This window comes from Coenobita brevimanus, chromosome 84 (assembly GCF_032717465.1).
Source record: "Coenobita brevimanus isolate Jiangsu-jjx chromosome 84, ASM3271746v2, whole genome shotgun sequence".
NCBI lineage: Eukaryota > Metazoa > Arthropoda > Malacostraca > Decapoda > Coenobitidae > Coenobita > Coenobita brevimanus.
In genome coordinates this window covers 31,721,626-31,735,057 of record NC_137037.1, presented here as the reverse complement: position 1 = coordinate 31,735,057, position 13,432 = coordinate 31,721,626, and positions in this window count along the sequence as shown.

Below are 13,432 nucleotides of genomic sequence, written 5' to 3'. Positions count from 1 at the left end.
TTCCACTCAGTCTGCCCTTCCACACAGCTTGGCCATTTTTTGCCCCAGCAACCAGCTGAATCTTTCCATCATTCCATTTGATTGTGGATGCAGTGGTGTAGTCTTGGTCTTCTTAATGCCCAAGAGCTTGCAACATTCAGCAAAGACTGCAGGTTAAAGTTTCTTCTCTGCTCTGAGTCGAACTTAATTGGAACAGCAAAATGGAAGAAAAACTGGTTAACCAACACCCTTGCAACAGTAGTGGCCTCCTGGTCTTGGATGGCATAAGCCTCGGGCCAATTGGTGAAATAGTCCATTGCCATGTAGATGTTCACATCTGTTGTGAGAGGCAGAGGTTCCACAAAGTCCAATGTGATCATCTCCATCAGAGCTCCAGACTGGTACAGCTACTGTGGAGCATGGACTTCCTTCTTCATGCAGCAAATATCACAAACTCAGCACCACTCTTCCACATCTTTCTATATACCAGCCCAGTAGAACCTTTGACACAGGTGGTTCAAGATTTTCTTCACTCCCAGGTGCCCACTGGTTATGCTGTTATACATCTCCTCCAGAACGGGTGCCCTTGACTTCTTCTGTAGTACCATCAGCCAATAGCTGTGAAGCCCATCAGGAGTCACCCAATGGCATTGCAGTTCTCGATCATCCAGCCACAGAATATCCCACTGAGTCCAGCAAGTCTTGGTAGTAGGACACGCCCCAGAGATCCTTTCCCACACTAGGTGCAGCAAACTTTGGGTCAGGAACTCCACAACTGGTTGTAGATACCTATCGTCTAACTGTTGCTGTCCCATATCATTTGCAAGGTTTCCCAACTCCAGTACTGTATGGCAACATTTCTCCATGCTACCCTCTTCATAGCTGCAATGCTGACACGTTAGGAGACATAGTCTCTGGCTCAAGCTGTCAGCATTTCCTAGGATTTGTTGGACCAATGAACACTCGTGTAGTTATGCTGCTCCAGCTTTCCAATCCACTGCGCTAGCTGTCCTTCACAGTTCATCAGGAACTTCAGCCACCTCAGCACAGCATGGTTGGTATGGATTATGAAGCTTGGCCCATACAAGTAAGGATGAAATAGTTGAGGCTTCTTACTATTGCAAGAATTACTTTAGAATAAAACAGTAGTTCCTCTCTACTGCATTGTGCTTCCTGCTGTGGTAAGTCACCACTTTCACTGTATTATTAACACTCTGGGAGAGCTCACCACCAACCCTGACATCACTTCTGTCACAATCCAAAATGAATGGTCTCGATGGATCTGGTGATGGAAACACTGGCGTACTGTTTAAAGTCTCTTTCAGCCACCTGAAAGAGTCCTCAGCTGTCTCAGTCCATAAAAACTTGTACCCTTTTTTGTTGGGCTGGTGTAGTGCCACTGCAACGATGGCAAAGTTCTTCACAAACTGGCGACAGTAGGAGCGCAAATCCAGGAAACCCTGCAGCTGCCTTAAACTGGGTGGCTCTATCAAATCCCTCACAGCAACTACCTTCTCAGGGTCAGTGCACAGTCCCAGCTCACTCACGATGTGGCCAAGATGCTGGACTTCCTCCTGGAACACAAAACACTTCTTTGGGCTAACCATAAGGTGTGCAGTTTGAACTGATCAAAGAAATTGGACGGCCTCTCCAACTGATGCTCAAAGGTCTTTCCAAAAAACGACCACATTATTCAGGGAGATTAGGGCTGTCTGTCAATGTAGTTATTCCAGTATCCTTCCATCAGTTGCTCGAAAGTGGTTGGAGCATTATACAGCCTGAAGGGGATAACCTTCAACTCCCAGAGTCCTTGGGCATATGAGAAAGCCGTCTTCTCCTCATCTGTGTCCGCCATCTTGACCCAGTGATACCCAAAATTCAGGTCTAGGTTTGAGAACCTCTTCACTCCAACAAGAGCATCAAGAGTGTCGTCTATCCTTGGCAGAGGTTAGGAGCCCTTGACAGTGTCGCTGCTGAGGGGCTGGTAGTCCACACAACACCTCCAGGAATCATTCTTATTCTTCACCAGAATGACTGCAAATGCCCATGGACTACTGGATCTTTCAATTAGGCCCTCTCAGTGTTGATCTAGCATCATCTTCTCCATCTTCGGTTGCCATCCGCCCCTCTCCCTGTGACGACTCGAGGTGCCTGGAACCACTGTCTGACTCTCTTCTTCTTCATTTCTGCAACATTCGCGGCCTTTCCTCTAACTTTCGCTCTGTTGAGCACCACCTCTCCTCCTCTAAACCTCACCTTCTTTTTCTAACGGAGACTCAGCTGTCTGAGGCAACTGACAGCAAACCCTTTTCTGTATCCTCCTACTTTCTCTATACTCATTTCAAAGCCAAAGGTGGCTGTTGTGTATATATATGCAACGACTTATCTTGCTCTCGTGTTCCTGAACTCGATTCTTCTCTACACTCTGGCTTCGGCTTTCCTGTCATTCTCTGACTAAATATATCTGTGCTGTTTACTTATCCCCTAATTCTACTGACTATCAAATATTCTTCGACTATCTTACTTTTACAATAGAACACATTCTATCCATTTCTCCTTTCTCTGAAATCTCCATTCTAGGAGATTTCAATGTTCACCACCACCTTTGGCTCTCCTCTCCTTTCACGGATCCACCTGGTGAACAAGCCTACATCTTTTCTATCATTAATGACCTAGAGCAGCTTGTACAGCACCCTACCCGTATCCTTGACTGCCTTGGAGAGAGATCCAACATACTTGACCTCTTCCTCACAACTAATCGTTCTGCTTATTCTGTTACTCTTTTCTCTCCGTTGGGCTCCTCCGATCAAAACCTTATTACCTTAACCTGTCCTATCACTCCGGTACGGCCTGTGGACCCTCCAAGGAAACGTCGTCTGTGGCATTTTGGAGCCACGGACTGGGAGGCCCTCAGGCAGTACTTCTTTGATTTTCCCTGGAATGATTATTGCTTCCATGGCCGGGAGCCATCTGAGTGTACCTTGCGCATTATGGAGGTTATTCTCTCGGGCATGGAAGCATACATTCCTTTCTCATATCCTTTGACTAACGCAAGAAAGCCTTGGTTTAATCACGCTTGTTCTAATGCTGTCCGCAACAAGAAGAGGGCCTACAAAAGGTACCGGAGCCAACCCACCCCTGAATCACATCATCTTTACGTTTCTGCCCGGAATCATGCTAAGTCTGTTCTTCGGTCTACTAAAAATAATTTCATCCATACTAAATGCTCTCAACTCTCCAACTCGAATTCTTCCCGCTCCTTCTGGCACCTTGCCAAAAATCTTTCTAACAACTTTACCTCATCATCCTTCCCTCCTCTTTTCTACTCTGATGGTTCTTTAGCTATTTCTTCTACTGATAAACCAGATCTCTTCGCACAGACTTTCTCCTCCAATTCCACCTTAGACGATTCCGGTGCTGTTCCTCCATCACTTCCCCCCCTCTGACTTCCTCATGGCTGACATTAAAATTTCTTCAGTTGATGTATTTTCTGCCATCACTGGCCTCAGTACTAACAAGGCATATGGGCCTGATGGGGTCCCTCCTGTTGTTCTCAAGAACTGTGCTTCTGTGCTTACACCCTGCCTAGGCAAACTCTTTCGCCTTTGTCTGTCAACTTGTACCTTTCCTTCTTGCTGGAAGTTTGCTCTCATTCAGCCAGTCCTAAAGAAGGGTGACCACTCCCAACCCTCCAACTATCGTCCAATTGCTTTAATGTCCTGTATTTCAGAAGTTTTCGAGTCAATTCTCAATAGAAAAATTTTAAGGCATCTTTCCTATCACAACCTTCTTTCCGATCGTCAGTACGGGTTCCGTCAGGGACGCTCCACTGGCGATCTTCTCACCTACCTTTCAGACTCCTGGTCATCCTCCTTTCGGGACTTTGGCGAAAGCTTTGCCATTGCACTTGACATCTCAAAGGCTTTCGATCGAGTCTGGCATAAATCTTTAATTTCCAAACTGCCCTCCTACGGTTTCTATCCTTCTATCTGTGCCTTCATCGCTAGCTTCCTTTCTGGTCGTTCTATAGTCGCTGTTGTAGATGGCCATTGTTCTTCTCCTAGATCTATCAACAGTGGTGTTCCTTAGGGCTCTGTCCTATCACCAACTCTCTTCCTTTTATTCATCAATGATCTTCTAAGCTGTACACCTAACCCTATCCACTCATACGCTGATGACTCCACCCTTCACCTTTCCATTTGGTTCCCGCAACGCCCATCTCAACAGTTACTTCAACAAACAAGGGATGAGGCTATGGCACACCTAATGTCTGACTTGGCTCGTATCTCTGACTGGGGTAAAAATAATATGGTTGTTTTTAATGCATCTAAGACAGTTCTTACACCTATCAACCCGACAAAATCTTCCACAGGTATACCCACTAATGTTTAATAATATTCAGCTTAATCCTGCATCATCCTTGAACATGCTTGGGGTTTCATTTACTTGGGACTTATCTTGGAAAGATCATATTACATCTCGTGTAAAATCTGCTTCCAAGAGATTGGGTGTGCTAAGCCGACTCCGCTCTCTCTTTACCCCTGCACAATTGTTGACTCTATACAGTGGTTTTATCCGCCCCTGTGTGGAGTACAACTCTCATGTGTGGGGAGGCTCCCCACATACAGCTCTTCTCAATAGGGTGGAGTCAAAGGCTTTTCATCCTCTTACTGACTCCCTTCAACCTCTGTCTCTTCGCCGTACTGTTGCATCTTTATCTCTTTTCTATCGCTACTTTAATGGTCGCTGCTCCTCTGAACTGTCTGCTTGCATTCCTCCACCTCTACGACGGGCGCGTAGCACCTGTCCGGCAGCAAACTCTCATCCCTTTTCTGTCCAACTCTCTAATGCAAGAGTTAACCGTTACTCCCAGTCTTTCATTTATGCAACAGGTCAGCTCTGGAACTGTCTCCCTCTGTCTGTATTTCCTGCTGCCTATGATCTCCAGTCTTTCAAATGCAGTGTGTCCAGGCATCTCACAATGATCGGATCTTGAATTTGGCTCTCTATTGTATTTTGTTTTTCTCTTGGAGGGAACTGTTACTGCAGGCTCATGGCCTTTGGTTCCTTCTTCCTCGCATTAAAAAAAAAAAAAAAAAAGCTGAAGCCATCTTTTGAAGGGTTTGCTTTACCAGTTGTTCATCACCCGTGTTAATGCAGTTTTACACCAAGTCAGCACAGCCCAGGTCCAGCTCTCCTGTAGAAATATATTGACATACTTCACCAAGACCTTTTCAGCTGCTCCATCTATGGTTCCTCCAGATAATGGACATTCCTGGCAAACAGATCCCACAAGTGGTCTGATAGTTAATTTTGGGGCTGAACTGTACTCCTCTTGCATGTACTGCTTGGTGGCTCCTGATCAACTTCTTGGCACAACTCGACACCTATGGTCTTATGTATCTTCTTACGACGAAGTGAAAAGTTGGCAGTGATGATGGGTACTTCTGCCATAAGATCAAGGAAGGTCGTGCCCACCATCACTCCCTCTTGACTCCTGTGTTTCACTAATCCCAGGGCAGTGTGCAGCATGCTGTTGATCTTGCAGGGCTGCTGCATCTCTTACTTAAGGAGGATAACGTAGTCCTTCTGGTTGTCACAAGTAGACTTGCATACTCCATGGCCCTCAGCAGAATACTCCATCCTCCTAGTCACATCTATATCAGATAGAAGTAAAGCATGCAGCAGCAGGACACCAGCTTGCCTAAGCCCAGGATGCAAGGGTCCTCAATGTTGGCAATATATATATATATATATATATATATATATATATATATATATATATATATATATATATATACGCGTCCAGAGTGTTCCATCCCTCCCAGCCATATACTGACACCCACTGGCCCCCTTGTAAATTTAAACACCTGTGCGTAGTCTCTGGAAACTGCTAATGATACACGCATCCAGCTGCATCAAAGTATTCTCTGATCCAGCATCATGACCCTTAGACACACAACTCCTGCAGTCTTACCATCCACCTGATAACTTGCTGAAGTAGCCCTCTTGCACAAGGTCACATGTCATAGGCTGACTGCTACCCCATTGCACAAGCCATCCTTAGTTTCCCTCCTGAGGGGCCTGCTCCATTTTCTTCTGTTGGGTCTTCCATTTACAGTCCTTTCTCAGGTGTCCCTTTTGGTCACAAGCCCAATACTCTTCTGTCTTGTTGATTCTGCTGCCGTCATCTCTTTGCTGATCTCTCTTCTTATAGCAGTCTTTCTTTTGGTGCCCAGCCTTCTCACAGCAGAAGCGTGCTCTTTTAAACATACCCATGCTCTTTGTTGAGTCCTTCCGTGCCTTGAAGCTGGCAATGAAGCCAGTGTGGAAACTTGAGTAACTTCCTACATGCTCACTGGTTTGGCCTGCATCACTTTAACCATCAGCTGGGGACTACCCAGGGCACTGATGAGCTGACTGCAAAGCAGCACCATCAGGAAGTCAGAATTGGCTCCTTGGCAAATGTTAAAAGCCAAATTCTCCAGGTACAGGGCTAGTTCTTGTAGTTACACCCCTATCCTGTGGTTGAGAGTCTGGAACAGGCACTTGAAGACCTCTCGTGGTGTTTCATCCCATACTTCTGCTCCAAGGCTTGTGTCAGCTTATAGTAGTCAACCAGTTTCCTTTGTCGAGCTGTGCAATGATCTCCACAACAGACACTTTAAGGCTGATGGCCAGTTGAACCGCACATTGTCGGTTGATCCACCTATTCTGTTCGGTAATGCTCCAACTGGGGGCAGTAAGCCACCCATCAAAATCTTGAGGCTTTTCTTTATTGGCGCATGCATGCCGCCTTGTGCAACCCTATTGTGACTCACAGGGTCATATTCAGGAGCCTTGGAATTCATCGACACTTTGGGGGTGTCGTGGGTGCTCACTCTTAAGCAAACACTGTTGAAAGAGTTGGACTCTGTTACTCACTTCCTGTATTTCCCTTTTCACTTTATCCTCCTTTATACAGGAAACCTCTTCTTTCACTTCTCTTATTTGGTCGCATATTCTCTACCTCACTGTATACTGCACTTTTCACCACTGTACAGGAAACCTCTTCCCCCACTTCACTTACCTGGTCGCATATTCTCTCTACCTTGCTGTACACCACCTCTTGTTGTTGCTTTAGTTTCCTGGTCACATCCTGCAGCCCTTCACACCACTTCTCACGATCCTCCTAAAACCCCTGATTCCAAGCTCGGCCTCTCTGTTCAAATTCCTTTCGAAGCTGGTGAAGTTCCTGTCTCTGCCCTCTTAGCTTTTCCTTTAGTTTTGCACAGTGCTGTGCTTGACCTTTTTTTTTTTCTTCTTCCTGAACAAGTAAATCTTTTATTCTTTTGCTGGATTTCTATATATTTCTTTTGTTGTCTCTTTTTCTGTGCTCTCAACACTGCAAGTATATCTTTCTTATGTTCGGCTTGCTGTTTTCGTTCTTGTTAGTATTTCTTTTGTTCTTCTCGATATTGTTTTGTTCTTCTTGCTGTGCTTCTTGCTGTTTCTTTTGTTTTTCTCAATATTGTTTTTGTTCTTGCTGTGTTTCCAACATTGGGAGTATATCTTTTTCTTCTTCATCTGATTCTTGGGGTCTCTTTTTTCTTCTTGATATTCGTTTTGTTCTTCTTACTTTGCTCTCAACATTGCGGTTATATCTTTTTGTTCTTGCAGTTTCTTTTGTTCTTCTTCCTTTTTTTTTGTTTTTGTTTTTTTTGTTCTTGCTGTACTTTCAAAACTGTGGGTATTTCTACCAGAGGTATGTCCTTAGTTTTGGCCTCCTGTCCACACGTCTCTATCTCTCTGGACGTATCCCTACTCCTGACACCAATTTGTTACACCTTAGAGTTCGTTAATACGTAGAGAACGACGCGTTGACATGCTAGGATCGAAATTAAAGGCTGTTCGAAGCTTATGTGTTTTATTCCTTCTAGCTACAGCTGTGATACAACCAGCCGCATGAGTTCACGTTAGACCAGCAGGTATGGTATGAGCCTGAGTTTCTGGCAAAACTGTATGGAGAAGAGTTGACAGATATGCATTTTAATGGCTTATGGTTTTTGTTTAACATTCGGAGATATGCTCGGGACACAGCGTTCTTTATGTACATACACTCAAAAAAGTATTTTCATACAGTACAATCTAGCTGTCTCGACAGGGTTGGAGGTTGATTGATTGACTGAATATAATTAAAATCTGGCGGCACAGCTGCCAGGGACATATGGCGCCGGACAACAAGGTAAAAGACGCTGCAGTTAAAATGTGCATACGCAAAATAAAGTTAATACCCATTATTAGAGAGAAAACATGAAAAATCAAATAATAATTTATTAAATACCAATTACTTATAAATGTGGAAGGAGGCCCGCCTCCTGAAAAAAAGAAAAAAAACTAAAAACATCAGTAAAATCGCTAGGGGCTCCTCCAAGCATCGAAGACAGACAGTAGGCACCATCTGCCCCATTATACCTATGGAGGAATCTCTGACGTAGGTCCCCCAGACTTGGACACTCGACCAGCAAGTGACGGACAGTAAGGGGAACAAGGCAATCATCACAGTACGGCCGAGTCCCACCACTCATCAAGAATTCATGTGTAAGCCAAGAGTGCCCAATGCAAAGCTTGGTGAGAGCCACCTCCAGTCACTGAGGCATGGCGGGGAGAACCCTCGGCACAGCCACTCCCTAAAAAATTTTTTTTAATTTGTTCTGAGCAACACCATCCCAATATCTCTGCCAGCAAATATGAATCGCGTATCACAAGTAATGTGATACATCAGAAGCAGGAACCGAGTAGTCAGTAGGTGGCCATTGAGAAGATGCAGCTTTGGCTAAAATATCTGCCCTTTCATTGCTCACCACACCATCATGTGCGGGAACCCAACAGAAATCTACAAAACGGCCATGACGGCCAAAGAGGAAAAGCTATTCTAAAATTGATAAAACCAGTGGATGGGATGTATTGAAAGATTCTAGTGGAGAGAGATCCCTACGGAAGACACTAAAAATCACAAAAGCAGATTGAGGGAGAGTAAAAAGGATTTGGGGAGCAAATAAGATTGCAGTCAGTTCTGCTGTATACACTGAAGCAACACCAGGAAGGCTTCCCCCCCCCCTAGTGAAGGAAGGGAAGACAACACCAAAGCCTACTCCAGTATCTGTGTTAGATCCATCAGTATAGATAGGGATAGAACCTTCATGAATGGAGGCATGCTCTAAAAAGAGAGAGAGGGACACCTGAGAGGGAAATAAGCCCTTTTATTCTAACCACTGACCTACAGAATGTTACACGAAGTAGTAGCCAGAAACCCACCCTCGGGATCCGATGTGGGCAGACTGCCAGTCAGGGAACTGAGAAGGCTGACATAACTGACCAGACCCTGTAACCAAAGGGCTTCAGGAAACTAGGACGGGAGTCATAACCAGATGATCGGGAATCCTGGGAGACAATAGCACAAGAAACTGAGTCTGGAAGGAGGTGAAGACGATACCAAAATCTCATCATCAATGACTAGCGACGCAAAGCCAAAGGGAGGGCATCAGCATACACCAACAAACTCGAAATCGGGGATGACTGAATGCCCCAGTTGCCAATCGTACTCCAGCATGATGCACAGAGTCTAACATCCAGAGACAGGCATCAGTTGCAGAGGAGTAGACTTCACACCCATATTCAAGTCTACAAGAGGAGGGTCTGACGATCAGCATCCCGAGAAGTTTGTCCCAAAATACTCAAAAGACTCAAAGCCTTAGTACAAGTTGCCTTCACATAACGAATATGAGGAACCCAGATTAGTCGTTTATCAAACAGAAGACCCTAAACCCGAGTCTTTTCTACACAGGGTATCCTCCAACCAAAAAGATACAAGTCAGGGTCTGGGTGAACCGCCCGAAGACGACAGAAATGCATAGCCACTGTCTTTTGTCAAGAAAAACGGAAGCCACGAGACTCAGCCCACTCAGAAATTCTATTATGAGCCAGCTGCAACTTCATCTCTATCAGAGATATCCTAGATGCAGTGAAGGAAATTGAGAAGTCGTCTACATATAATGAGCCTCGCACACCATCAGGAAATACACTGATTACGCTGTTCATGGCCACAGCAAAGAGAGTAACACTAAGGATACTTCCCTGTGGTACCCCATCTTCAAGTGCACGAGCATTAGAAAGCACTCCTCCCACTCGAATCCTTAAAAAATGGTTATACAAAAACTGCTGAATAAAAACAGGAAAACTCCGATGAAGACCAAACTCATGAAGTGAAAGTATAATGCCATGATGCCAGGCAGTGTTGTATGCCTTCTCCAGATCGAAGAAGACATTAATCTGGTGTTGTTTAGTGGAGAAACCCTCACAGACAGAAGATTCCAAGAACAGTAGGGTATCAGCGGTAGATCACATTTTTCGAAAACTATACTGGACTAGTGATAAGTAATTACCCCTCTCCAAATACCACATAAGCTGGCCATTCACCATCTTCTCCAACACCTTGCAAACATAAGAGGTCAGAGAGATGGGATGATAATTTGTTGCCTGCAGATGATCCTTTCCAAGCTTAGGAATGGGGTAACTACAGCAACAACCCAAGAAGACAGAAACTCACTAGTACACCAGATTCTATAGTATATTGCCAGTAAAAAGGAAAAGGGTTCATCAGACATATGACTTAAAAGGGCATATGGAATATCATCACAGGCAGGAGACGAATCATGACAGTGAAAAAGCTGCCCAACGCTCAGAAACGGAAAAAGGGACATTGTAAGACTCTCCCCCGGGAGATGTGAAGCTGTGACTACAGGATTCCAAGTGCTGACGTTGGCATGCTGAAGGCAAATTCGTGTCCTTTTTAGACACAAAAGCAAAATGCTTGACAAATGCTTCAGCAACAGCAAAGGGGTCAGTCACAGCCCCTTCCGCATCAGATAAAACAGGAGGGGAAGGAACAGGAAATTTGCCAGAAACCATTCTGACTCGGTTCCACACTTGGGTGAGAGAAGTCCTTGAGTGAAGGGAAAAAACATACTCCCACCATAAAGAACGTCTGTCCTCCTTTAGCACGTGACGTGCATGAGCACGTGCCCTCCAAAAAGCCACCAAATATTGTGTCCCCACAATGGTGGTGAAGCTGAGAGAAGGCAACCTGCTTGGCCCTCATTCAGAGGCGCATTCAGGGGTCCACCAAGGAAATGGACGTTTAGGAAATCGACCAAAAGTCGTGGGAATAGATAAAAGAGCTGCTGAGTTATATATGCCACCACCTCATCAGCACTACCAAAACTGTCCATAGTGCGGTCAGTGGCAAGTAACTCCTTGAGGACTGGCCAGTTTGCATTATCCAGGCACCAGCAAGGAAGACGATATTGTGGTTCACACTCAGCAGAAGTTAAAATAATCAAGCAGTGATCACTACCATGCAAATCAGGCAACACATTTCACCTGAAATTTAAAAGAGCAGTAGGTGAGCACAGCGACAAATCAGTGGCTGGAAAAACACCAGTCTGATTGTGGAAGTACGACATTTCACCTGAATTCAACACTCTGAACTCCTCGTCCTCCACCAAAGAAGCCCGCAATGCACCTCTGGGGTTGGTCGTACTGTCACCCCACATTGGATGGCGACCATTCAGGTCACCCAGTAAAACAGTGGTTTCCAACCTGTGAGGAGTGCCCCCCCAGGGGGGCACAAAGGGCTGCCTGAGGGGGCACGAAGGCTTTATAAAGATGGTAATTATATTTGAAAATTATGAATTATGATGGAATTCAGTAATTTCTAAATATGGAGAAAATATTTCAGATATGAATAAGAAATCTAGTTATTTGAATACTTAAACAATTTCAAAGATTAAGAATCTATTATATTTATTGACATGTGCCAACTATGCCAGTAAAATACAGTATTTGAGGAAGGGGGGCACAAGGAACGTGTCATTCAGTGAGAGGGGGCGAGAATTAGAAGAGGTTGGAAACTACTGCAGTAAAAGAAAGGGGGATGGAAGGTCATGACCCAGGCAAACAAGATCTACCTTCTCAACAAAAACACTTGGAAGGAGATAAAGACTACATACCATGTATTGACAGCGAAGGAAAATCTGAACGGACATCACAGCGAACTAGGATAGCAGCACCACGATGATGTCCCCAACCAGGAAGAGGATCAGAATAAAGTACATGGTAACCAGGAGGACCGGAAGGAGCAGCATCCCCAACCATGGTCTCCTGGATGCATATGCATACTGGGGAAAAGTGGGCAATAAGACAAAGCAATCCCTCCCAACAAGCATGTAGACCATGACAATTCCACTGAAATATAGATCCCATAACAGGGTGATATTATTTCGGGTTACTTCCAGTACCAGAGTTCTGGAGACTGAGAACCTTGAGGGGTTTCCGAGTACCTGGCTGAAGGTTAGGTTTAGTAACAGGTTTCCTAACCACGGCTAATCCCTTGGATGAGAAACCTGAGATACCCGATTTGGAAGCCAGAGAATGGGAGGAAGAAGAAGGCCGAACAATGGTCTTCTTCTGCAGTGGAGCAAGAAACGGCTTCATAAGTGGGCTGCAAGCTGCCTTAGCCAAAACAGAGCAGGCAGTGCCATCCCAAGTAGGAGTACGATCAGAAGCGCTCCCCACAGAACTAGGATCCCGAGACGGACAATGGTCTTCTTCTGCAGTGGAGCAAGAGATGGCTTCGTAAGAGGGCTGCAAGCTGCCTTAGCCGAAACAGAGCAGGCAGTGCCATCCCCAAGAGGAGTATGATCAGTAGCGCACCCCACAGTACTTGGCTCGTATCTCTGGGGTAATTGTTGTTTTTCATGCATCAAAGACTCGGTTTTTACACCTATCAACCAGTCAAAATCTTCCACAGGAGTACCCACTAATGTTTAATAATATCCAGTCAATCCTGCATCATCCTTGAACATGCTTGGGGTTCATTCACACGGGACTTATCTTGGAAAGATCATATTGCATCTCTTGTAAAATATGCTTCCAAGAGATTGAGTGTGCTAAGCCGACTCCGTGCCTTCTTTACCCCTGCACTGTTGTTGACTTTATACATGGATTTTATTCGCCCTTGTTTAGAGTACAACTCTCATGTGTGGGGAGGCTCCCCACGTACAGCTCTTTTCAATAGGGTGGAGTCAAAGGCTATTTGTCTCATCAACTTTCCTCCTCTTACTGGTGCCCTTCAACCTCTGTCTCTTTGCCGATCTGGTGTCTCTTTACCTCTTTTCTATTGCTACTTCAATGGTCACTGCTCCTCTGAACTGTCTGCTTGCATCCCTCCACCTCTACGACGAGCGTGTAGCACCGTCTAGCAACAAACACTCATCTCTTTTCTGTCCAACTCTCTAAAGCAAGAGTTAACTGTTACTCTCAGTCCATCATTTATGCAACAGGTCAACTCTGGAACTGTCTCCCTCTGTCTGTATTTCCTACTTCCTATGATCTCTAGTCTTTCAAACGCAGT